The 25550-nt window shown below is 50.3% G+C and overlaps 1 protein-coding gene across 1 annotated transcript in view; it reads left to right on the top strand.

The window, feature by feature from the left end:
- SEC23A (SEC23 homolog A, COPII component) overlaps positions 1-25550 on the top strand; it is a 989636-nt gene that overhangs the window by 279533 nt on the left and 684553 nt on the right. The window lies entirely within an intron of this gene.

Below are 25550 nucleotides of genomic sequence, written 5' to 3'. Positions count from 1 at the left end.
GTAGAGTGTTCGTGCCTTTGATGTACACGTCCAACACATGGGAGGCACACTGGAGAACTCACAGTTGTAGCTCTCCCAAAAGTCCCTATTAGCTAGCAGTTGAAAAAAACGTTCACCAGCTGTATTTCCAAGAATTTACGTACAAAAGGTTCCACCCAAAAAAATTTAACAAGATGTGCTCGAAAAAGTACTTGTGAAAAAGTGTATTGATAAAAAGAAGTAGATAACACACCATATACAATATCGTTCAAATGCAAGCCTGTCTGTACAACACATTAACCCAATTTAGATTTGTTCCACTATAAAGAGGTAACTGCTCTAATCAAAAAATGCCTCATCACAGGTGCATTCCACTAATATTACCACAAATATTGCCTGCAGCAAGCACAAATTCTTGCAGTTCCCATCCTCTCATGGACCAGCTACACAACAATCCCTAAATAATTCAGAGTTGCAGGATTAACAGATGGGTGTACCTTTTTTATTATTATCTAATTTGCCAAAGGAGCCACTTTTATTTTAGTGCCTGGGTCTAGTTCCTGTTACAGTGCGAACAAGTTACCCATTCCCAGGCCAAATTATCCAATTCAGAAAACCTTTCCCCTTTTTCGATTTCGCCTACAGTTTGGGAAATCTCTTGTATTTAATATATCTTAAAAGGGGCTCTTCTCAGTTCCCAGTGCCGAAGTACTGTGTTAATGTGCTTTTGTAGAGCACCTTTTTTTGGCTTTACTTTTCCCTGGCTGTATTAACTTGTATCACACATTTTGTTTACTTTCCCTGGCAGCACTGCTGTCTTTATTTCTTTGATTCTCCGATCCGTTTCATATTTATTTTTTTAGGCTTTTAACTTCTTTAGGCTTATATCATTCACGGCTTGCTTATTTTCGAGTGAAACCATTTCGCATAGCACTGCCGTCTCCCTTTGTTTCAGTCTCTGATATGTTTCATAGTTCTTTCGGCTTTTACCTTAGACAACTTGCTTATTTGCCTGGAAACCATGTCGCACATCACTTCCCTCCCCATTTCTTTCATTTTACAATACATTTATTACTTATTTGGACTTTTAACTTCCATGGCATGCATGCCTTTGCTTAAGTGCTTTGGCTCATCGGCTTGCTCATTTTCGAGTGAAACCATGTCACACATTACTGCTGTCTCCATCTGCCGACTTGGGAACTAGTTTATGTTTCAATTCCAGTATTGCATCCTGTAAATTTGGGCTATTCACTTAATCTTCCCGTACCTACCCCCCAAAAAAGTCTCTTTGTGTAACGGAACAAGGGCTCATGTAAAAGCGCTCAAATGAGTAGTTGCTATTACCAGCACTTTGGAATGGCAGGAGCGCGGTACAAACAGCGATTCAATAAATACTTTAATTTTAAAATTCCCACACAGAAATTCCAATAAAGTAACATATGTTGTTTTACTCAACAGAGCCCAACCGTGTCGCACATCAATACTTACATTTCACTAGCTACCCTTATTATTTATCTTACACTTTTATTACTTAGTCTGAATTTAGTTAACTTTCCCAGATTGCTGGCATTTAAACTGTGCTTTTTAACTTCTACAGCAATTATTTACATATTAGCTTTTCGGGTGAGCACACATTTATTTAGGCATTTCGTTCACTTACTCTGCCAACACGCATTTGTTTGCATGTTGTCATTGTAGTCTTTAAAACTCATCTTTACGTACCCTCTAGCATCATAGTCTTTAAAATTCATCGTTACGTGCCTTTTGCACGTTGAGTTGACAAATCTATGCTTAATTTATTTATTTATTTTCTCTGTGCATACATGCCTGTTTTAAAGGGGAACCTACTCGCCTCAATTATCATTTTAAACAAGAGGAGATGCAAACGTTTTTACAGATAGAAAAGCAGGATCACACACATACTAAAAGCTACCACCTAGATTACGTAAGGGTTGCATGGTTGCACATCCAAATCTGACAACTTTAAAACTCTGAAACCAAGTTAAAGTATCAGCGCAGGCTCAAAATCCTGTCTTTTTGGTCAAATTTCTTCTTACAGTGCCAACAACTAAAAATGTGGGTTTGTGTAATTTAACTGGGGCTCATGTATAAGCGCACCTATACCTTCGGGTGGAGTTCCCTCTATATAAAAAATATAAATGCATCAAAACAAAAAACATGTGGCCTTTACTGGTGCACCTTTTTGGCATCTGTGCTTTTAATGTCTATGCTTTTGTACACTTTTGGGGCTCTGACTCCTTTCAAATATCATAAAGTTGTTTAAAGCGTGCTGGCAAGCTCAATAAATTTGTTAGGAAACCACTCACTTGATTTGTTTGCTTTCTGTAAGCATACATTTGAAGCATGCATTAAAATGTTATTATTTATAATAAGCGCACATACATTAAAAGCTAGCACTTACATTTACAAAAGGTTGCACGGTTGCACACGTGCCTATGGGCAATGTTGCACTCTAGTTTTTTTAGCAAGTGCAATTGACTTGAAGGTATTGGCGCGCATTTTTTGTGCACCAGTTACATTACACAATGACATTCATTTTTAGGTCTCGCCTGAGCCAGCGCATGCGGTGCTCTGGCGAGACATTTAGTAAGCGGGTTTTCGAAGTGCTACCCTCAGGCTTTTTCCGGCCACCAGCTTGCTGTTACGCGCCTCGCTCCGCCTCTCCAATGCTGCGTGCGCATCCCCCGCGTGCTTAGCACAGAGGGCGTCATCGCGATGACTTTAGCTTTCATCGTGATGACTTTCGCTTTCACGGCCGCGCGGTCAATGCTTGTTTACTTTTTGCAAACTTATTATATCTTTAGATGGCTTCAGTTTGACTTTTTACTAATTTACTCTTTTAATGCCTTTTACATATGTGTGCAAAAAGGAAATAAAAAAAATCACAGGCTGGCAGAGGTATAGCTTTCTTGGCTTTTCCGATGCTTCCGTAACATAATGTGTGCCACACCTTGCAACGTGTTATTTTGAATTCCACTGCTTCGATGGCTTTCTGCGGACCTTTATTTTGTGTTCCCTGTCCACTCTTCCGTCTAGCAGCGCGAAGCCTGCCTGCAGTACTGTTTCACCGAAAGGGAAGGTACAAGGAGAACAGTACATTTCTATCCCCCTCCTTTACACACACAAGTTCCTCCCCACATAAGCTCCTTCCCCACACACATTCGCTCAAAACATCTTCGCCCGTGCGTGGAGCTAATCGTAGCGATTTGGGCTTGGTAGGGAATTACATTTTCCATCTCCTGGAAGGTACAGTGCATGAAAATTCTTTAACGAGAACTCTTTTATTTCTTTATTTTTACGCCTGGCTTCAAGACAACGTTCGCTGTAAGACCAGCTTCTTATTAAACCGGAAATAAAATCACATACGTAAATATGTGTAGAGCGGGGGTTTCAGTCAGCCGTCTTCTCATAGTAGTGTATTCACGTGCCATTCACTTTTGTTTCTGCCCACCACAGCCTACTGCATGGGACAGTGGATCAGCCCTCTTCAGCCATTAGTTATTTCACTGTGAGTGGCAACATTGTGCTTTTTTATATGTGCACGTACACCTTAAAAGCAGTCCACTTCACTGCCAGGGCTGATTGGCAAAGTTATGCTTACGTTTCACATTTGTTTTTAATTTATTGCAGTGGTTCAATTTTTTTTTGTGCCAAATAATAAACACCATCCTTAAATGGCAGTAGTTGTATTTTTTATTTATTACTTTAGCACTATTCATGTCTATTAAATATGTTTTTTTAAAGTAATTAAAAAAAGACAGGTTTGTCAAGGTCGGACCGATTGACTTTGCCAATGCTTGTTCATTGTCGCAGTGGCTCTTGTTTAAGCTTTAAAATGCTTTATCTTACTGTAAGTACTTGTGGAGGCAAGTATGACTCCAAGCAGGAGAGTAACTTGTGATTTAGTGGGTCTGCTCCTGATTCCTCCCAGCTGATTCAGAAGCAGGCACTTCATTATCAACTGGAGATCACTGAGCTAGAACAAGTGCTGGTGAACCATGTAATTCATTGAGGTAAAAGCGCATGCAGCACGTTCGTTACAGCAGCAGGATGCACCTGGTAAAGGGCTTCCTTATTGTTAGTTTAGTCATTGCACTGCTAATTCATCGCGCAATAGACTCTGTCTTAAAAGAGGTAACGGAAGCAGCACTCTTTCTACCGCCGCCTGAAGCGCCTGGAAAAGGGTTTCTCAAGTTTGTTTTATTGTCACTTGCACATTTTTATTTTTTTTTGAAAAGTCAAAGTTTTCATTTTAATGGGAATGTTGGAGCTTTTCAAAATGTCCTTTTATTTATTTATTTTATTTTTTAAACATTTTTTATTAATTATTAACAAAGGATGAAAAATTGCACGTTTCACATTAACAATTTAAATTGCAATCACATTCCAATAACCCTGGGACTTTGTTATTACGATTGTGCAACAAATACATCTTCAGTGGCAATTACCTTTCTTACATTATTCTCACGTTTCCAATTGTCTCATCTTCCGATGTTTCCCCAGACTGCGCCCTAGGAGGCTCACAGATGTATCCCCTAAATTTATTCCACCCTCCCCATATTTTATTCCATTTGCTCGGACACCCTCGGTTACTATACACTGTTTTTTCAGTTATCATAACACCATCCATGTCATTACACCAAGCTGCAAACATCGGTATTTCCTCCGAACCCCATCTTTGTGCGATGTTCCGCTTTGCAACCATTATCCCCAGTGTAACCCACACCTGAGCCAGGAGCGTAAGATCATTTGATTCCCACACGTTCAGTAGGCAACTCTTGGGCTCTGGCAGCAGTGATACTCCCTCCACCTGAGATATTGTCCGCATAACCCTGGCCCAGTATTCCGCAATTCTTGGACATTGCCATAACGTATGAAAAAAGGTCCCCTCATTCCCACACCCCCTCAAGCAGTACGGATGAGAAGCTTTCCCAATTTTACATAGGAGGACTCTGGTGTAATAAATACGATGCAATATTTTGAGCTGTACCAGCCTAAGCCTCGAGGCTATGCCCACCTCCCGTGGGGATGCCGTTGCATCTTGCCAATCAGCGTCTTCCAATTCTCCAACATCTCTTGACCACTTTATCCTAAGTATCTCAGTGGGGTCTGATAAATTATTGACTAGCTTTCGATAGGTGAATGAAGTAGCTCGCCTGTGCATATGATCTGTTAGTAATCTATCTTCTAGAGGGGTAGCTTCCGGAACCTTAACTCCCGGTGGTAGGGCGGCTTGTAACGCGTGCTTAATCTGCAGGTAGCAAAACCTTCCTGACGCTGCCAGTTGGTAATGGTCCTGAAGACGCTCGAACGAGATTATTTTCCCTTTACTTCACAAATCACCCACTGTGGAGATGCCAATTGCATCCCATTGAGCGAATCCCTTGCTGTTCCTGAGTCGCCCCAACCGTTTGGTGTCCCATAAGGGAGTACGTTGGGTTATAACACCCCGCCAGCCCAACTTAGTATGTGCCTTGTGCCAGAGAGCACTAGTGTGTTTTGTGGGACCAAGCAGGGAGGGGGGTCGCCTCTCGTTATATAGTGCCGACATCATACCTTCTACCCCAAGTTCGTGTCTATCAGCTTTAAAGGCAGGGTCTGCTTGTGGGGCATGTATCCATTGGTTAACGATCTTCAATTGGGCTGCCCAATAGTATAATTGTATATTTGGGAGCGCAATTCCCCCATCGTACCATCCCTTTACCAGTTTGCCCTGTGCAATCCGTGCTGGTTTGTTCCCCCATAGCAAACTAGAGACCTGTGCCTCTATTGCCTTGAAATAACATGGGGGTACCATGAATGGTGAATTTTCTAGTACATAAAGGAATCGAGGAAGTGCCATCATTTTAAAAAGCGCCGCCTTACCCAGAAGCGTCAATGGTAACGTGCCCCAATGTGTCACATCCCGTCTGAAACGCTCCAGATGAGGTATGAGATTCAGCTTATAGAAGGCCTCCGGACTTGCAGTTATATTAATTCCTAAATATTTAAATGTGTCATCTGCGACTTGCAGTGGGCAGTCCTTGGGGAGCCGAGGGGGCGGTCCATTTAAAATAAACAAAACCGATTTAGACCAATTTATGGTATACCCAGACGCACGACCAAAAAGCTCACAGATGTTAAGTAGCGCCTCAGTTGAATGACTGGGGGAGGCCATATACAGGAGCACGTCATCTGCGTACAATGAGATGCGATCCTCCCAATCCGCCGTCCATCTCAGTCCCCTAATCAGTGGTTCCCATCTAATCCATGCCGCCAACGGCTCAAGTACTAGAGTAAACAAGAGTGGCGACAGTGGACAGCCCTGACGTGTGCCGCGTGAGAGTGGGAAATCCCGAGAAATGTGCCCGTTAGCGGTCACATGTGCCATTGGGTTGGTGTATAGCAAGCGTATCAATGCACAAAATTTGGGACCAAAGCCCATGTGGGCAAGCGCCGCAAAGAGGAAGGGCCATTCCACCATATCAAACGCCATACGGGCGTCTAGGGAGAGGATAACTGCTGGTTCTTGTATCTGTGGTATGCGAGCCAGCGCCCCATGTAGGCGTCTCAGGTTTAATGCTGTACTTCCGCACGGCATGAAGCCTGATTGGTCTGGATGTATCAGTGTCCCTAAGTGTGGCGCGAGTCGCATCGCAAGAAGTTTCGCCAGAATTTTTGCCTCCCCATTAATTAAGGATATGGGACGATACGAGGCACACTCCTCGGGGGGAGGGGGGGGGGGGGGTTGGGGGGAGGGGGTGTTTCCCGGTTTTGGGATCGCTACTATAGTGGTCAGTCTTTGATCTAATGGAAGTTCGCCACGCTGCAAACTGTCACAAAACATATTAAGCAGGTAAGGTGTAATTGTTCCCGCCGTTCTTTTGTATAGTTCTACTGGTATACCATTGGGCCCCATGGCCTTCCCGGATTGTAGGGAACCGATCGCCAATTGCAGTTCTGCAACCGTGAGTTCAGCTTCGAGTTGGAGAGCCACCTCAGGTGTGAGTTTGGGCATGGCGATATCTCTAATATATGATTGCGCCTCTTCCATGGACATTTTAGAGGACGACGTATAAACCTGTTGGAAGTGCCTCGCCAATATCTGTACTATTTTTTCTGAGTCCGTTACTACCTGCCCATTGGCTGCACGGAGCTGGGCTATGCAGTTCTTACCCTCCCCCCGCTTATCCAACCATGCCAGGAGTTTACCGGCCTTATCGCCAGTTTCATAAATCTTGTGTTGTGTTGCTGTCATACGTGTTCTAACCGTGTCTTTGAGATACTCCCTGTATTCTTGTTGTTTGATGGTCAGGTGTTGGGTCGCGGCTTGGGAGGGGTTGAGGGCGCATTGCCCTTCTGCCTCATGCAATCCAAGTTCTATGTCATTTAATTCTCTTTGTTTATCATGTTTGTGACCCGTGATAGTTGCAATTGCTTGCCCTCTGATCATAGTCTTGTACGCCTCCCAGAGAACAGTAGGAGAACCAACTGATGACACATTATCCTGAAAGTAAGCCTGGGTCGTAGTAGTGATAGCCTTCTTGATTTTAGGGACTTGTAGATACCCCGGGTATATGGGGTAAATGCGCTGTCGTACTTTGTGACTACTTGCGTACTTCAATAACACTGGAGAGTGATCCGAAATGCCCCTCGGCTTAATTTCCACTGTCGCCACATTTCTTAGACACTCAGTGGATACAAAAAAATAGTCTATCCTAGAGAGACTATTGTGGACTCCTGAGTGAAAAGTGAATTGTTGCTCGTCAGGGTGTCGTTATCTCCATGTATCAGTGAGTCCCAGTGCCTCTATAAACCCCCCTACTGGGGAGACCCCATGTGTTCGTGTTCTAGCTGGATATCGCTCTATGGCCATATGGATGGTGTCATTAAAGTCCCCCCCAATCAATAATTCACCCTCTGGCATATCCAATAAAAATTCACCAATTGCTGGGAGTGATACAGCGTGAAGGGCCGGAGGAATGTAGACCGACACAATGTTGATGAACCTCCCTTCCCATTGACCAGATATGGCCGCAAAGCAGCCATATTTGTCCGTTTTCGTACGATGTACTATCAGTGGAGACTGTTTTTTAACGAGGATGCCCACCCCTCTTGAGCCGGAGGTGAACTCTGAGTGCGCAACCATTTTAAAGCCCCACTTTGCAGGTGGTACCAGTCAGATGCGTTTCCTGCAATAAGGCTACTGCGGGAGCACACCGTTTTAAACTATGCAGGACTAGACCTTGTTTTATTTTGTCCCCCAAACCACGGACGTTCCAGTTAACTAGTGTCAGGGGGGCCACCTGTGACGTGGGATGCTGCTCACTCTCCGGGGTATGTGGGCTATGTGGTGCCGATACCATCATCCTGGGTACATAGTGTCATGGGTTTTCCGGCACTGTATACTATTTAGCCACAGCTCAAACGGGTGCGCCCTGACCTGGTGATGAGTGCGAACCTTTTGTGAAACATGCTTCAAAACAAACCTTAACTAACCACCTGAACTGAACCCTGTCCCCCGCCCGCCTCCCTGCTTCCCTGCCTAGTGGACTTTGAACTACCCGCCTCCTCAACTTAGCAGAACGCTTTATTCCCCAAACCATTTACTTGCGTGTAGGGGGAGAGCTACGACCAACCACTTCGGGTTCCTCCCTTGAATCAATCCTGCCTGCCTGTAGGCGATCACTCCATGAGAAAGCTGTCAGTCCCGGCATTACAGTGAACAAATTACTGCCATATGCTCCAATCAGTACCAAATTCTTGCCTACTCCTCGTCGGCACCTTCATTAGAAAGCCCCGCGGGTCCCTGCTCCCCAGGTAACAGTCCAGGCGGAAGTCTATATCATAGGCAGTATTAATGACAGTCTGAGTTCTCCGACCTATGTGGCGATGTCCTGCCCGTCGCTGTCACCATGGTCAGCACCTCCAATGCACTAGATCCCCCGGACGTCCGTCTATTTCTGCGCCCTTGCCGGTTGGTCCCTCCAGGCTTCCTCCACCCCTCAAACCATTCCTGAGCCTCCTGCGGAGATGTGAAGAACCACGTCTTTCCGTCTGCTTCAACTCTCAACTTGGCCGGGAATAGCATGGCATATTTCAAATCTCGACTGCGCTGTTCTTTTTTAACTTCAGTGAAGTCTCTTCTTTGCTTTGCAACCGCCGCTGTGTAGTCTGGGTACAGCATCACCGTACAGTTGTCCACCCTAAGGGGAGGTGCCACTTGGGCCGCCTGTAGGATCGCATCGCGGTCCCTAAAGTTGAAAAATCGGGCTAGGATAGGTCTGGGTGGTGCACCCGGCCACGGTCTCCCGCCGGGTACCCGGTGCGCACTTTCCACTGAAAAGAAGTTAGACAGTCCACGGGGCTGTAGCTTGGTCTTGATCAAGTCTTCGACAAATAGGTCGAGGCCCGGTCCTCGTATGCTTTCCGGCACTCCCACCAGGTGAACATTATTACGCCTAGAGCGCCCTTCTTGGTCGTCCAATTTGGCCTCCATCTGCCTTTGGGCCTGCTCTAATTTGTGAACTTGACGCTGCAGCGCTGCCGTATCCGATGAGATTGTCGCCGTGGTGGACTCCGCGTCTGACAGTCAGGTACTTATTTTGGAAATATCCGCCCGGAGCAGGGGGATATCAGTGGATATAGTTCCCATCGAGGTCTGCATTTGGGTCAGCAGGACCATTACATCCTGCAAAGTTACTTCCTTGGTGTCTGCGGATCGATCACCTTCAGTGTTAGTCTTTTGCGTCACCATATCGGTAAACAGATCACTTTGATGGGCATATTTGTCCAGCTTACTTTGCTGTGGTGCGCGCTGGCCCTTACCGCCCATGACAGGAGGATCCTGCGCCGATCCGGAGGCCACTCCGGGCAAGAGGTAGTCGCCGCTGCCTGACTGCGCAAGCCCAGATGCGCACGGCCTTTCGGTTTTTCCTACCGCCTGCAGCTGCCGGAGAGCCTGGTTCGCAGTGGTGTTCGTCTGCCCCTGGGGACTCTCTTGTTGACAATGGTGGCCAGACCGTGACTGGGGCACTCCTCAACCCCAGGCAGATGTCAGCTCAAACACAGAGCAGCAGGAGGCAATGACACTTCCAGCGCGGGCCACCAACCTGCCAGCAACACAGGAACAATATATATATATATAATTTTTTGGGTTGTAATTATTTTTATGTCCGAGGGCCCCCCCGTCAGAGCCATCAGGTTCGTGCTGGCCGTGGCGTGCGCAGGCTCCCGGTGTTTCTGGATTTTAGCCTCTCAGTGCCCCACTGAGCACTCCTCGCTGCCCCTCAGGTCCTTGCATCACCATCGATCGTTCGTTTATGGCAGTTCTCCATCTGCCACCGGCTGCTCCAGAACCGCGCTGTATCTGTCTCCGTGGAGACCGCCGTATACTTTGATTTGCAGCCGGGTTACTCCTCACTCCGTATGAGGCCCGCATGTATAATCTTAATCGGGCGCCTCCGCCTGTTAGCCGGGGATGTGTGGGGCTCTTCAGGACCTTGGCTCCACCACTGCATTAGGACCCGCGCTGCCCGGCTTGCCCCTGAGTTTGAGGCGCTCTGAACATCCGCCACCGGGCGCCGCTACGCGAGGTCCCGGTTCCAGTGTTGCACCCGGGCCGCGGACCTCCCGCTCGGCGCTGCCTCTTTACAGAATCACTGAGAGCGCTGGAAGCAGCAGCGAACGTCACCGCTGCTCTCCGGCCCTCGTAGCTGGAAAGAATCGCGAAGCAGGCCACAGATTAATGACAGGTTTACAGGGAGAAACTCCGTCGGTCTCGGAGCTCTCTTAGGCGGCGGCCATCTTCGTTGGCCACTAGCCACACCCCCCCACTTGCACATTTTTAACTCAAAGCAGCATTTTAATTTCTTAGTGCTCACCTATTTTCCTTTCGTGCCCCTGCGTGTTCCCCGGTCCACCGCTGACTATTCAGATTGTGTGGAGGGATCGATCGCAAGATCCGGAAGTGTCCCCCACACACTTCTGGTCACAACGGAGGTTAGCAGTCTAGCTGCTGACCTACAGCACCATAAAAACCCCATGCCATCGCATCGCACTGTGGATGTAATTCATTGAGGTAAAAGCGCACGCAGCACGCTCGTTACAGCAGCAGGAAGCACCTGGTAAAGGACTTCCTTATTGTTAGTTCAGTCATTGCACTGCTAATTCATCGCGTAATAGACTCTGTCTTAAAAGAGGTAACAGAAGCAGCACTCTTTCTACCGCCGCCTGAAGCGCCTGGAAAAGAGCTTCTCAAGTTTGTTTTATTGTCACCTGTTTTATTGTCACCTGTTTTATTGTCACTTGCACATTTTTAACTCAAAGCAGCATTTTAATTTCTTAGTGCTCACCTATTTTCCTCTCGTGCCCCTGCGTGTTCCCCGGTCCACCGCTGACTATTCAGATTGTGTGGAGGGATCGATCGCAAGATCCTGCAGTGTCCCCCACACACTTCCGGCCACAACGGAGGTTAGCAGTCTAGCTGCTGACCTACACCACCATAAAAAACCCATGCCTTTCCCAACGTGCAGCGGGCGTGCCGAAGGCGTGCCAAAGTCAAGCCCGTTTGCGCCTGGACCGGGCCCAGGGCCATACCCCCTGGCCCCCCAAATCTGGCAATAAGGTATTATCGTACTCTAGTGCCCAGCTCATGGACATCAACAACACCACTAATATCCATCAATGCCCCCACTTCAGCCTTGACGCATTCTTCAATAAACCTTCCACACACTGCCCCAACTGCCCTTTCAAACTTGTCCTACCTATCCTACCCCCACCTCCCAGTCCCTAGCCCCACTCAAGAACATCTATACCAATCGGAATACCCCCTCCACCCCTTGGTTCTCAGAGGCGCTCAGACTCGAAAGGCAAAACTGCAGAAATCTAGAAAGGCACTGGCGCAAACACTACAACAACCAGGACAAATTGATATATAAGGACGCGGTAGTCAAATACAAACATCTCATTGTCACAGAGAAGAGCAAATTCTACCTGACACAAATAAAATCAGCTCAAAACTCCTCCAAACAGCTGTTCCTAGTAGTAAACAAACTATTCAGTCCACCTACTAGCCCAAACATAGACGCATCTCAAGCCCTCTGTAACTCCCTCGCTAACTTCTTTGTAGACAAGGTTAATACAATTTACTCCAACTTCTCCTCGCAGGGTAACCCTGACCACCTCTAATGGCTATACTCCCATCAACACCGCTGCCACTGTATTCTCTGAATTCAGCCAGGTCTCACCCGAGCAGATATCTGAATTACTCTCCGCCATCAGATCAGGATCCCCTCTTGACCCTTGTCCCCCTTCCATTCTAAAACTCATCCCAGATTTGATAACTCCCACCCTTACCAATATCTGCAACTCAATGTTCCACACAGGCTCCTACCCCTCAGTCTGGAAAAAGGCCATTATCAAATCTTTCCTAAAAAAATCCAATCTTGATCCCTCGGACTCTAAAAACTATAGATCCATTGCGTGCCTCCCGTTTCCATAAAAAAAATTCGTAAAATTAATGAACATTCAACTATCTGAGTTCATCGATCACAATCACCTTTTGGATGACACCCAATTTGGGTTCAGGAAGAGCCATGGGACCGAGACGGCCCTCATTAAGGCAACTGACCCCAGGACACCCCCATGCCGCACGGCCCTCCAGCTGTAGGTGAGTCTGTGCCCCAGCACCTCAGGTCCGCCCTTGACCTCGGTGCCCCCTCGCTGCTGCTCGTTCTTCCCTTCGTTTTTGCCCTCCTGTGCCTCTGTTTTGCTTCGTTTTTGTATCAATCAATCAATCAGTGACACTTATAAAGCGCGCTACATACCCGTAGGGTCTCAAGGCGCTGGGGGGGGGGGTGCAGCTACTGCTCGAACAGCCAGGTCTTCAGCTTCTTCCTGAAGGAGAGGTGGTCTTGGGTCAGGCGCAGGTCGGTCGGGAGGGAGTTCCAGGTCTTGGCGGCCAGGTAGGAGAAGGACCTTCCTCCTGTAGTCGCTCTTCGGATGCGGGGGACGGCGGCGAGGGCGTGGTTGGCTGATCGGAGGTGGCGTTTGGGAGCGTAGAAGTTGACTCGGCTGTTGAGGTAGCTCGGGCCTTGGTCGTGTAGGGCTTTGTGTGCGTGGGTGAGGAGGCGGAAGGTGATTCTTTTGTTGACGGGGAGCCAGTGAAGGTCTCTCAGATGTCCGGAGATGTGGCTGGTTCGTGGCATGTCGAGGATGAGTCTGGCTGAGGCGTTCTGGATCCGCTGGAGTCTCTTCTGGAGCTTGGCGGTGGTACCGGCGTAGAGGGCGTTGCCGTAGTCCAGTCGGCTGGTGACGAGGGCCTGGGTGACGGTCTTCCTGGTCTCGGTGGGGATCCACCAGAAGATCTTCCGTAGCATGCGTAGGATGTTGAAGCACGCCGAGGAGACGTTGTTGACTTGCCTGGTCATGGAGAGGGAGGGGTCCAGGATGAAGCCCAGGTTGCGTGCATGGTCTGTCGGTTTGGGTGCGGTGCCCAGGGCGGGAGGCCACCAGGAGTCGTCCCAGGCGGAGGGTGAGGAGCCCAGGATGAGGACCTCCGTCTTGTCCGAGTTCAGTTTCAGGCGGCTGGTCGTCATCCACTCGGCTACCTCTTTCATCCCTTCGTGCAGGTTGGCTCTGGCGGCGGCGGGGTCGTTGGTCAGGGAGAGGATCAGCTGGGTGTCGTCGGCTTAGGAGATTATGCTGAGGTTGTGTTTGCGTACGATGGCCGCGAGGGGGCTCATGTAGACGTTGAAGAGGGTGGGGCTCAGAGATGATCCTTGGGGGACGCCGCAGATGACTTCGGAGGCCTCTGACTTGTACGGTGGTAGGCGGACTCTCTGTGTTCTTCCGTCGAGGAAGGAGATGATCCATTCCAGCGCCTTGTCCTGGATTCCGATGTTGCTGAGGCGCCGTACTAGGGTGCGGTGGCAGACCGTGTCGAATGCCGCGGAGAGGTCTAGGAGGATGAGGGCCGCTGTTTCTCCATTGTCCATCAGGGCTCGGATGTCATCGGTGGCGGCGATGAGGGCGGTCTCGGTGCTGTGGTTGGCTCGGAAGCCGGACTGTGAGGGGTCGAGGGATCCGTTCGTCTCGAGGAAGGCGGCCATCTGCTTGTTGACGGTCTTCTCGATGACTTTGGCTGGAAACGGGAGGAGCGAGATGGGGCGGTAATTCTTGAGGTCGGTGGGGTCCGCTGTTGGTTTCTTGAGTAGAGCGCTGAGTTCGGCGTGTTTCCAGCTCTCAGGGAAGATGGTGGTGTCGAAGGATGTGTTGATGATGTCTCGCAGGTGGGGTGCGATGACAGCGTCGGCCTTGTTGAAGACGTGGTGAGGGCAGGGGTCGGTCGGTGATCCGGAGTGGATGGAGTTCATCGTGCGGATGGTGTCTTCGGTGCTGATCGGGGTCCAGGCGTGGAGGGTGGTGGTGGGGGGTGGTTGCTCGGTCATGGTGTGCGTTGGTTGGTTGTTGAAGCTGTTGTGTATGTCCGCGATCTTGTTGTGGAAGTATGAAGCGAGGGAGTTGCAGAGGTCTTGCGATGGGGTGATGTCGTTGTTTCCTGCGCTGGGGTTGGAAAGCTCTTTCACGATGTTGAAGAGTTCCTTGCAGTTGTGTGCGTTGTTGTCCAACCGGTCCTTGAATGCTGTTTTCTTGGCGGCGCGGATCAGCTGGTGGTGTTTCCGGGTGGCAAGTTTGAAGGAGGTCCTGTTGTCCGGTGTCGGTTCCCTTCTCCAGACTTTCTCGAGGGCTCGGCAGTTCTTCTTGGAGCTCTTGAGTTCGTCGGTGAACCATGGGGCCTTCTTGCTGCCGGGTCTGCTAGGCGGGGTCCTCAGTGGGGCGAGTTCGTCCGCGCAGTTGCTGATCCACTTCGTGAGGTTGTCGGCGGCCTGGCTGGGGTTCGCTGAGCTGGCAGGCGGGTGCTGGCTCAGGGAGGTGGTGAGCTGGTCTGCTCTGATCTTGTTCCAGCTTCTGCGGGCGGCCTGTTGCTGGTGTTGGTGGGTCGTCGTTCTCTTGAAGGTGAAGTGGACGCAGCTGTGGTCCGTCCATTGAAGCTCTGTGGCGTGGCTGAAGTCGATGTCTGTGCTGGAAGAGAAGACTGCGTCGAGTGTGTGTCCGGCGAGGTGGGTGGGGGTGGACACCAGTTGCTTGAGTCCCAGGTTGGCGAGGTTGTCGAGCAGGGTGCTGGTGTTGCGGTCGTTGTTGTTCTCCAGATGGAAGTTGAGGTCTCCCAGGAGGATGTAGTCAGCGGAGGGGAGGGCATGCGGGCTGACGAAGTCGGCGATGTCCTCGCTGAATTGCGTGCGTGGTCCAGGGGGTCGGTAGATCAGGGTGCCTCTGAGGGTGGTGTTCGGGTTGGTGTGGATCTGGAAATGCAGGTGTTCGGCGCTGGTCAGGGTGTTGTCGGTGCTGGTCGTGAGACGGATGGTGCTCCTGTGGATGATGGCGATACCTCGTCCCATCTGGTTGGCGTTTCGGTCCCTCCGGACGATCTTGTAGCCCTCTGGGATGGCGATGGCGATGTCGGGAGCTGAAGAGGCGTTCATCCAGGTCTCCGTGAGGAAGGCAACGTCAGGGGCTGTGGCGTCTAGGAGGTTCCAGAGTTCGATGGCGTGTCTGTGGACGGAGCGGGTGTTGAGCAGGATGCACTTGAGGTGGGTGCTGCTGGTGTTCGACTTGGCGGGTGCTGGTGCGAGGCTGGTCCGGATGCAGGTGAACTTGCAGGCGTGGCAGCTGAAAGGTCCGTGGGTACGTCGTGGAGTGGCTTGATGGCATTCTGGGAGTCGGCCGGTGTTGAGAGCGGTGAGGGTGGCGGCGGAGTACGTCAGGCGGGTCGGTCGGGGTCCTCGTGGGCCAGGGGTCCTGGCACTGGGCGCGGTCCAGGCGCGGACGGGCGCAGACGGGCTTGCCTTTGGCGCGCCTTCGGCGCACAATCGGCGCGCCCGCTGCGCGTGACCGCTGCGCGTTCGCACGGTCGCCATTTAAGGCGAAGTGCGCGGGTGGGCAGAGCAGCTGGGAGGCGGGAGCGGGGAGGGTACAGAATCGAAAAAGGGGCGGGGAAAAGCGGCGGTGGCGGGAAGGGAGGGCGGAGGGCGGCGAGGTAGGCGGACAACAAGGAAGGAAAACCAAAACACGGGGAAAATGAAATAAAACAAAACAGGCACAAATTATCGACAAAACAAGGGCAAAATGAAATTAAAACAAAACAGGCACAAATTATCGACAAAACAAGAGCAAAAACAACCGCAGCGGAGGCAGCCGGCAACCGGCAAACGAGGCAGCAGCGAGGCAGAGGGCAGGCAAGGGGCACACGCAGCAGCTGGTGGCCGTGGGGCGCGGGGGTGTCCCACAAGTGGGTCACACTCGCCTGCGTCGCACGGTCGCCATTTAAGGCCAAGTGCGCGGGTGGGCGGAGCAGCTGGGAGGCGGGAGCGGGGAGGGTACAGAATCGAAAAAGGGGCGGGGAAAAGCGGCGGTGGCGGGAAGGGAGGGCGGAGGGCGGCGAGGTAGGCGGACAACAAGGAAGGAAAATCAAAACACGGGGAAAATGAAATAAAACAAAACAGGCACAAATTATCGACAAAACAAGGGCAAAATGAAATTAAAACAAAACAGGCACAAATTATCGACAAAACAAGAGCAAAAACAACCGCAGCGGAGGCAGCCGGCAACCGGCAAACGAGGCAGCAGCGAGGCAGAGGGCAGGCAAGGGGCACACGCAGCAGCTGGTGGCCGTGTGGCGCGGGGGTGTCCCACAAGTGGGTCACACTCACCTGCGTCGCACGGTCGCCATTTAAGGCCAAGTGCGCGGGTGGGCGGAGCAGCTGGGAGGCGGGAGCGGGGAGGGTATTACACTGTAACTCTCTATTTTTTGCTTCGTTTTTGTATTACACTGTAACTCTCTATTTTTTCACTAGGTTAGCGATTTTGCCGCTTGTTCCCCTGGTGTGACCCCCCCCTCCGCTCCCCGCTTCCCGCCGCTGTTACATCGCGGCCCCTCCCCCTTTTCTTTCTGTGTCCTCCCCGCTCCCGCCTCCCAGCTGCTCCTCCCTCCCACTTCGCCTTAAATGGAGACCGCGCGTATGCGCAGCGGTCACGCGCAGCGGGTGCGCCGATTTGCGCGCCAAAGGCAAGCCAGTCTACGCCCGTCCGCGCCTGGACCGTGCCCAGCGCCAGAACCCCTGGTCCTCGTCGATGCCAGCGCACCCGACGAACCTACGACGCCGCAACCCTCCTCGCTCTCAACGCCGGACGGAACCCCGCCTGCTACCGAGCCACCCCGAAACGCACCCACGGACCCTTCACCTGCCAAGTCTGCAAATTCACCTGCCTCTGAACCTGCACCGCACCCGCCAAGCCGAGCACCAGCAACAACCACCTCAAGTGCATCCTGCTCAACACTCGCTCCATCCACAGGCACGCCGTCGAACTCTGGAACCTCCTCGACTCAACATCTCCAGACGTCGCCTTCCTCACTGAAACATGGATGAACGCCTCCTCAGCACCCGACATCGCCATAGCCATCCCGGAGGGCTACAAGATCATCCGGAGGGACCGTGTCAACCAAACTGGAGGAGGCATCGCCATCGTCCATAAGAACACCATCCGCATCACGACCAACTCCGATGACACCCTCACTGCCGCCGAGCACCTACACTTCCAGATACACACCGACCCCAAGACCACCCTCAGAGGCACTCTCATCTACAGACCCCCGGGACCTCGCACACAATTCAGCGAAGCCATCGCCGACTTCATCAGTCAGCACGCCCTCACCTCCATAGACTTCATCCTCCTAGGGGACCTCAACTTCCACCTGGAGAACAACGAGGACTGCAACACCGCCGCCCTACTGGAGAACCTCGCCAACCTCGGACTCAAGCAACTGGTGAACACCCCCACCCACTACGCCGGCCACACGCTCGACCCCATCTTCTCCTCCAGCAAGCACATCTCCTTCAGCCACTCAACCGGACTACACTGGACAGACCACAGCTGCGTCCACTTCAGCTTCAGGAGAACCACTACCCACCACCATCCGCAACAGGTTCCCCGCAGAAGCTGGAGCAAGATCACCACCGCCCAGCTCGCCACCGCCCTCAGCCAGAACCCGCCCACCAACACGACGGACCCCAACGAAGCAGCCCGCAACCTCACACAGTGGCTCATCAACTGCGCCGACGAACTCGCACCACTGGAGAATCCTCCAAGCAGACCCGGCAGCAGAAAAGCCTCGTGGTTTACCAACGAACTCAAGAACTCCAAGAAAACCTGCCGCACCCTCGAGAAAGCCTGGCGCCACGACCAGATGGCAGAACACATGACCGCCCTCAAGAACGCCACCCGAAAACACCACCAGCTGATCCGCACCACCAAGAAGGCAACATTCAAAGAACGTCTGGACAACAACACCCACAACAGCAAGGAACTCTTCAGCATCGTCAAAGAGCTCTCCAACCCCAGCGCCTGCAACAACGACATCACACCCTCACAAGACCTCTGCGACTCACTCGCCTCATTCTTCCACCGCAAGATCGCCGATATACACAACAGCTTCGGTGCGCAGACCACGGACCCAACCACCGAACGAACGCCCCCCACCACCACCATCTGCACCTGGACCCCGATCAACACTGAAGACACCACCCGCCTGATGAACACCATCCACTCCGGCTCCCCTACCGACCCTTGTCCACACCACATCTTCAACAAAGTCGACTCCATCATCGCACCCCAACTCCGGAACATCATCAACCGCTCCTTCGCATCCACCACCTTCCCGTAGAGCTGGAAACATGCTGAGCTGAGCGCCCTCCTGAAGAAACCTACCGCGGACCTCACGGACCTCAAGAACTTCCGCCCCATCTCGCTCCTCCCCTTTCCAGCCAAAGTCATCGAGAAGACCGTCAACAGACAACTCTCTGCCTTCCTCGAGACCAACGGATCCCTCGACCCCTCACAGTCCGGCTTCCGAGCAAACCACAGCACCGAGACCGCCCTCATCTCAGCCACCGACGACATCCTCCTGGACCTCTCAGCAGCCTTCGATACCATATGCCACCGCACCCTGATACAGCGCCTCAGCAACACCGGAATCCAAGGAGCGGCCCTGGAGTGGATCATCTCGTTCCTCGATGGAAGAACGCAGAGAGTCCGCCTCCCTCCGTTCCGCTCCTCGGCCACCGAAGTCATTTGCGGCGTTCCGCAAGGATCCTCACTCAGCCCCACCCTCTTCAACGTCTACATGAGCCCTCTCGCAGCCATCGCACGCCAACACAACCTCAACATCATCTCCTACGCCGATGACACCCAGCTGATCCTCTCCCTCACCAACGACCCCGCCTCCGCCAAAGCCAACCTCCAGGAAGGAATGAAAGACGTCAACGGACCACGCTCGCAACCTAGGCTTCATCCTGGACTCCTCCCTCACGATGACCAAGCAAGTCAACGCCGTCTCCTCATCCTGCTTCAACACCCTGCGCATGCTCCGAAAGATCTTCCGATGGATCCCCACCGATACCAGGAAGACCGTTACCCAGGCCCTCGTCACCAGCCGTCTGGACTACGGGAATACCCTCTACGCTGGAACCACAGCCAAACTACAGGAAAGACTCCAGCGCATTCAGAACGCCTCAGCACGACTCATCCTGGACATCCCCCGCCACAGCCACAGCCACATCTCTGCCCACCTGAAAGACCTGAAAGACCTGAAAGACCTGCACTGGCTCCCCGTCAGCAAGAGGATGTTCAGACTCCTCACCCACGCTCACAAGGCTCTCCACAACACGGGCCCGAAGTACCTCAACAGCCGACTTACATTCTACACACCCACCCGCCAACTCCGCTCCGCCAGCCTCGCCCTCGCCTCCGTCCCACGAATCCGCAAATCCACCGTCGGAGGAAGATCCTTCTCCTACCTGGCGGCCAAGACATGGAACTTCCTCCCCACCCACCTACGGCTGACCCTGGACCATCTCTCCTTCAGGAAACAACTCAAGACCTGGCTGTTCGAGCAGTAGCGTCCCCCCCCTCCCTCAGCGCCTTGAGACCCTTACGGGTGAGTAGCGCGCTATACAAATTGTGTTGATTGATTGATTGATAGGATGATCCTAGACCAAGGCGGCGCAGCAGTCCTGATACTATTGGACCTGTCCGCCGCCTTTGACACGGTCGATCACGCCACCCTAATCGACCGTGTCTCCTCTATAGGCATTAACCACAATGCCAAAGCCCTCCTAACCTCTTTCATCGCCAACCGCACCCAATCAGTAAAACTAGGTGACTTCTATTCCCCGGTATTTGCTCTTCCCTGTGGTGTGCCCCAGGGATCCTCCCTAAGTCCGACCTTATTTAACATCTATGTGTCGGACTTGGCCAGGGTCATTAAAGCACTGGATGAAGCTAACTTCATATGCCGACGACACCCAACTGGTGCTGGCAGTACACAACGATGGAGGAGCAGTTGTGGCCAGATTCCAGGAGGGAATGCTAGCCATCAGCTCCTGCATGGCAAGCAACTGCCTAAAACGTAACTCTGATAAAACGGAAGTAATGATCCTTGGCAGGCTTGCCCCTGGGTGGTCTCCCACTTGGTGGCCAAATGATCTGGGACTCCCACCAGAACCTGTCACTAAGGTCAGGAACTTGGGTGTACTGTTCGACGACAAGCTCTCGTTCATTCACCACGCAAATGCAGTCGTCTCTTCCTCCTTCTACACCCTAAAAATGATAAGGAAACCTACCATTCCTCCCCTCCAGCTCTGGCTAGACCCTTATGTCCACACTGATCATGTCAAAAGTAGACTACTGCAACAGACTCCTCCTAAATGCCCAGGAGAAAGTCCTGAACAAGCTGCAGTTAGTTCAGAACTCAGCGGCCAGAATTCTGTCCGGCACCCCCAAGTTCAAAGCGATCTCACCTGTCATACGTCCACTCCACTGGTTGCCTATCAGAAGCCAAACCAAATTTAAAGCACTGTGCATTGCGTATAAAACGATCAACAACACAGGACCAGATTTTCTAAAAAAAAGCACAATGCCCATGTGCCCCGAACACACTTCTGCGCTCCTCCATAGCGCACCTACTTACTGTCCCCCGCACTAAGAAAACCTCCTGGGGAGACCGACGTTTCACAGTTGCCACAGCCAGACTTTGGAATACCCTCTCCCTCCACATTAAAACCAGTCCCACCCTCATGACATTTAGGAAGGTAGTAAAAACCTGGCTCTTCAATCAGTAAGTCACCACACTCGGCTGCTTTCCTCCTGATTTACTCCACAGCGCCGAGACACCCGAGGGTACTTGCGCGCTATACAAGTCGCATAAATAAATCAATAAATAAATAAACCAGAACCTGAACATATCTTGTCTGGGAGTCACAGAGCATTACAGACTTCAGTGCTCCCATTGCATGGTGACTGCCTCCTGAAAGACCCTCTATAGAAGAACATGGTTATTCCCAGTTACACACCTAAGTGTACACTTGTGCTACTGGTGAGAAGACATGCATTTAGTGCCAGGATCGTGAAAATACTTTCTTATGTGACTGACTTACAAAAGTTATTAGTGCGAGTATGTTGTAAATCTTACCTGGGGGAAGGGAAGCTGCTAACAACAAAGATGGCTGCTTCGGTTTCCCCTTTTTCGCTGCTAAATGCCACCCTTTTCTGATATAGACAGTGCTGGGACCAGAGCGTCTCTTGTTTAAGACATGTTTACGTGTCTTTGTATCTAATCTGCATATTTCCAACCAGACCAGTAACGAAAGTCATCCTGTTCTGTGGTTTGGCATGAGTATTAGAGCGTGGAATCATTCTCTAGAATTCTTGGTAAGAGATGACATGCAAAACTTCTTGTAGACTGATTAAGTGCAAACGTTCCGAGCCATTTGTACAGAGCGTTGTTGTTTAAGGGCGTCCCTTAAGCATCTGATTCTTTTCTGTTATCAGTTTGTTAGTCGTCTGTGGCATGATCAGTGTCTGTTGATTTTGTCTAGCTTGACAGAAGCAAAAAAAAGAACTTTACTGAAATTGAATTTGCCCTTCTGCAATTTTTTCTTTTTTACTAGTTTGTTTCTGTGCTGTACTTTTGCCTTTTCTAAACGTAGCAATTAGTGGTGTTCATACCCAACTTATTAGTACTCAATTCACCGACCTCAGAACGATGTAAGACTGAGCTGGCTCTGCCACAATTTTAGCTCATGAGCTGTAGATAACAATATATCTCAACTGTGAGTGCCTAACTCACGGCCATCAGCTGCTTTCCCCCCTCTTCATTAGAAATTGCATTCAGAAATATCTTCCCCACTGGAAATTTCTTCAAATTTATTTCATGGCTTTAATTAAAATGACTACTTCTCAGACCTCACATAAAGGTCTTTCTTTTTGTATGTACCTCTGCTCAGTTTACCGGGTTATCAAATTTTGACTGGAAATGCTTTACTTCCTAGTCTTTCTTAGGATAGGATAGGATAGGATATGGTTTTATATAGCGCACGAATGCCGAAGCGTCTTGGCGCTGGTATACACAGAGGGCGATGTGATCCTCAGATACCATCCTCTTGAAAAAGCAGTGTCTTTAACAGTTTTCTGAAAGCTTGGTGGTTTCGTGTAGATTTTAAGGAGTAGGGAAGCTTATTCCAAAGTCCCGCGGCACGAACTGAAAAAGCTCTGCCGCCCCATCTAACTTTCCTGATCCGATTAATCTTGATGAGACTGCGGGTGCTAGACCTTAGCACACGGCCAGAGGTATAGGGGATGAATAGTTTCTGAACATCCTTGGCACCACCTCCAAAAACGGCCTTATGTACTAAGCATATAGACTTGAAGTCTATGCGCTGTTGGACAGGGAGCCAATGTAATGCAGTGATTCCCCCTGAGATCGATTGATCTCTTGGGACGTCCAGTAATAACCTCACCGCGGCATTCTGGAGAGTCTGCAACCTCCTTATCTGCGACTTATTTATCCCCAGCAGTAAGGCGTTTCAGTAGTCTAGTCTGGATAGCACAAGACCAACTACAACAGCTTTGCGCATTTCTGAGTTAATGAAAGGGAAAATCTTACGTAACGTCCTTATCAGAAAGGAGCAGGATGATGCAAGGCTGTTAATGTGAGCTGAAAAGTTTAGCTGGTTGTCGAACAGCACGCCCAGATTTCTCACTTTGGGCACGGGGCAGGGACATTCCCCAGCCCCTACCGGCCACCAGGATCTGTTCCACAGGGGACTGCCATGACCAAACTCAATAATCACGGTTTTCTCTGTGTTAATCATCAGGAAGCTCTCCTGCATCCAACTCATAATTTCAGACAGGCAGCTATGGAATTTAAGAGCCATGTCTGTCGATTGTTTAACCGCGGAAATTATGAGCTGGGAATCATCAGCGTAAGAGATTATGGTGAGGCCCTGCTTCCTGATAAGTTTTGCCAGGGGAGTCACATAAATGTTGAACAGCGTGGGTGATAGTGCTGAGCCCTGCGGAACACCACACGGCAGATGGAAGCTGTCCGACTGTAACCCATCCCATAGCAGACTTTGCTCCATAAAAGAAGAGAGACGGGACAGTGCAGTCCCACGAATGCCGATTTCCTGAAGCCTTTAAATCAACACCGCATGGTTTACGGTGTAGAACGCTGCCGACAAATCCAGCATCACTAAGATTGCCTTGCCACCCTTGTCCACAATGTTGCGAATTTCCTCTGTTACCACAAGGAGTGCTGACTCCGTGGCGTGTTGTGCGCGAAACCCGTGTTGAGTTGAGTCCAGTAGATTATAGGTACTTGGGTATTCTGTCCGGGATCTGTTTAGCTCCCTCTCCATGATTTTGGCTGCAAAAGGCAGAGCGGCGATTGGGCGGTAATTCTTTAGTATAAGGGGGTCCAGTGAGGGTTTTTTTTAATAGAGGTCTAATAGTTGCAATCTTCCAGCTTAAAGGGTATCTACCGGACTCAATTACCTGGTTAATTAAAAGGGATAGTTCTCCAGAAATCAGGTCTGCAGCAAGATGCACAACGGCAGGGGGGCAGGGATCTTTGGGTGAACCTGATCTAGTTAGAGTAACTAATCTGCAAGTTTCCTCTCTCTTCAGTTTTGTTGTTTCAAAATCCACACATGACACTTCAGCACGAGGTTGTTGTGGGTGTCCAGAAACGTGCCTGCTTTGCTAGTTCTTTTTCATCTTAGCTATCTTCGATTTGCTGAGCACAATCAGTTCATGTTTAGTATAGTCAGCATAGTTTGCTGACTTTCAGTATTTTTCTGACTGTCCATACTTCTAATTGTTACCTCCTTCCACAGATTTCTAACTTTAAACCCATACCACTCTCTAAAGCAGATCCCGATTTTTTTCTTCACTTTGTATGTAGGTTCTCAAGGCAGTGCCTTGAGACCCTCACGGGTGAGTAGCGCGCATTATAAACCCCTGATTGATTGATTGATAGGTACTCACACCACTTGGCTCTGTCCGCCATCAAGCATTCGGCCTTCGAGGCTTCATGGGAAATGATGTTGCAGCTGCACTAAAAGGCACCTGAGAAGTCAGTTATTTTATTTTTGTGCTTCCATTGAGATGGCATTTAAAGCCGCTTTACCCCTGTTTTATCCAACATATTTAAGCATCTTTTTTACTTTCTTGATCAAATGTCTTTTCCAAAAGCTTCAAGTGGAATGGGGTTTTAAGCAAATGAACAAGAAAGCGGTATTTTGGAGTATGGCAGAGTGGTTCGGAGGGTGAATATGTAAAAGTGAAAGCGTACATAAGAGTGTCTCGAAGGACAAAGTTGTGGAAAATTACATTTTTATAATGTTATAGAAACAAATACGCAGGGAGAAGAGGGAAAACACAGAGAAGGGGGAAAATTCATGCACCTAATGGAGTGAATATGCTGGGATAAGTGAAATAAGCATTGGCATAGCCAATAGGTCCCGCCTTTGGGACCTTATAAGTGTTTAGTTATCCAGCACAATATCCTTGGTGCAACAACATCAAGTGTGGCATGGCTAAACACTTATAAGGTCCCAAAGGCGAGACCTATTGGCTATGCCAATGCTTGTTTTGATACTTAGGCATGGAGACATTAAGTAATTTGCCCAGAATCACAGGATGTTGAGTCAACGCCGAGACTCGAACCTGGTTCTCCAGCTCCAAAGTCAGCAGCTCTGGCCGTTACGCCATGTCCGGGCCATTACACTCTTATTCCAAGGCTTGCTTTCTTCAGCTGTCTGACGGCGGGGGCTTTAAGCACATTATGCAGAGGTGTAGCAAGGATGCTGGTGGAGGTATCCACCTCTGAATTTGCGCTGACCTCCAGGACTTGTTACGGTTGTTAGCACTGTCTGGGCATAGGTTGCAGCTCATTAGTACTGGTTCAACACCCTAATATAGCAATGAGCAACAGAGAGGTGACCAATCAACCTTTACAAAGAGCATTCAACTGTGTGCCGCCGCGTTTTCAGTAACCTTTTTTCTCTAAATCTGCAGATTATGCATCTGATGATGGATTACGTGGCAAATGCGGAAAATCCATAATTGTGTGAAAAATGCCATTACTGCACATATTGCCTTTCTCAATAAAC

Source organism: Triturus cristatus, chromosome 9 (genome assembly GCF_964204655.1).
Source record: "Triturus cristatus chromosome 9, aTriCri1.1, whole genome shotgun sequence".
In the NCBI taxonomy this organism is placed as follows: Eukaryota; Metazoa; Chordata; class Amphibia; order Caudata; family Salamandridae; genus Triturus; species Triturus cristatus.
The sequence above is the reverse complement of the archived record's forward strand: the minus strand, read 5'-3'. Positions and strand labels throughout refer to the sequence as shown.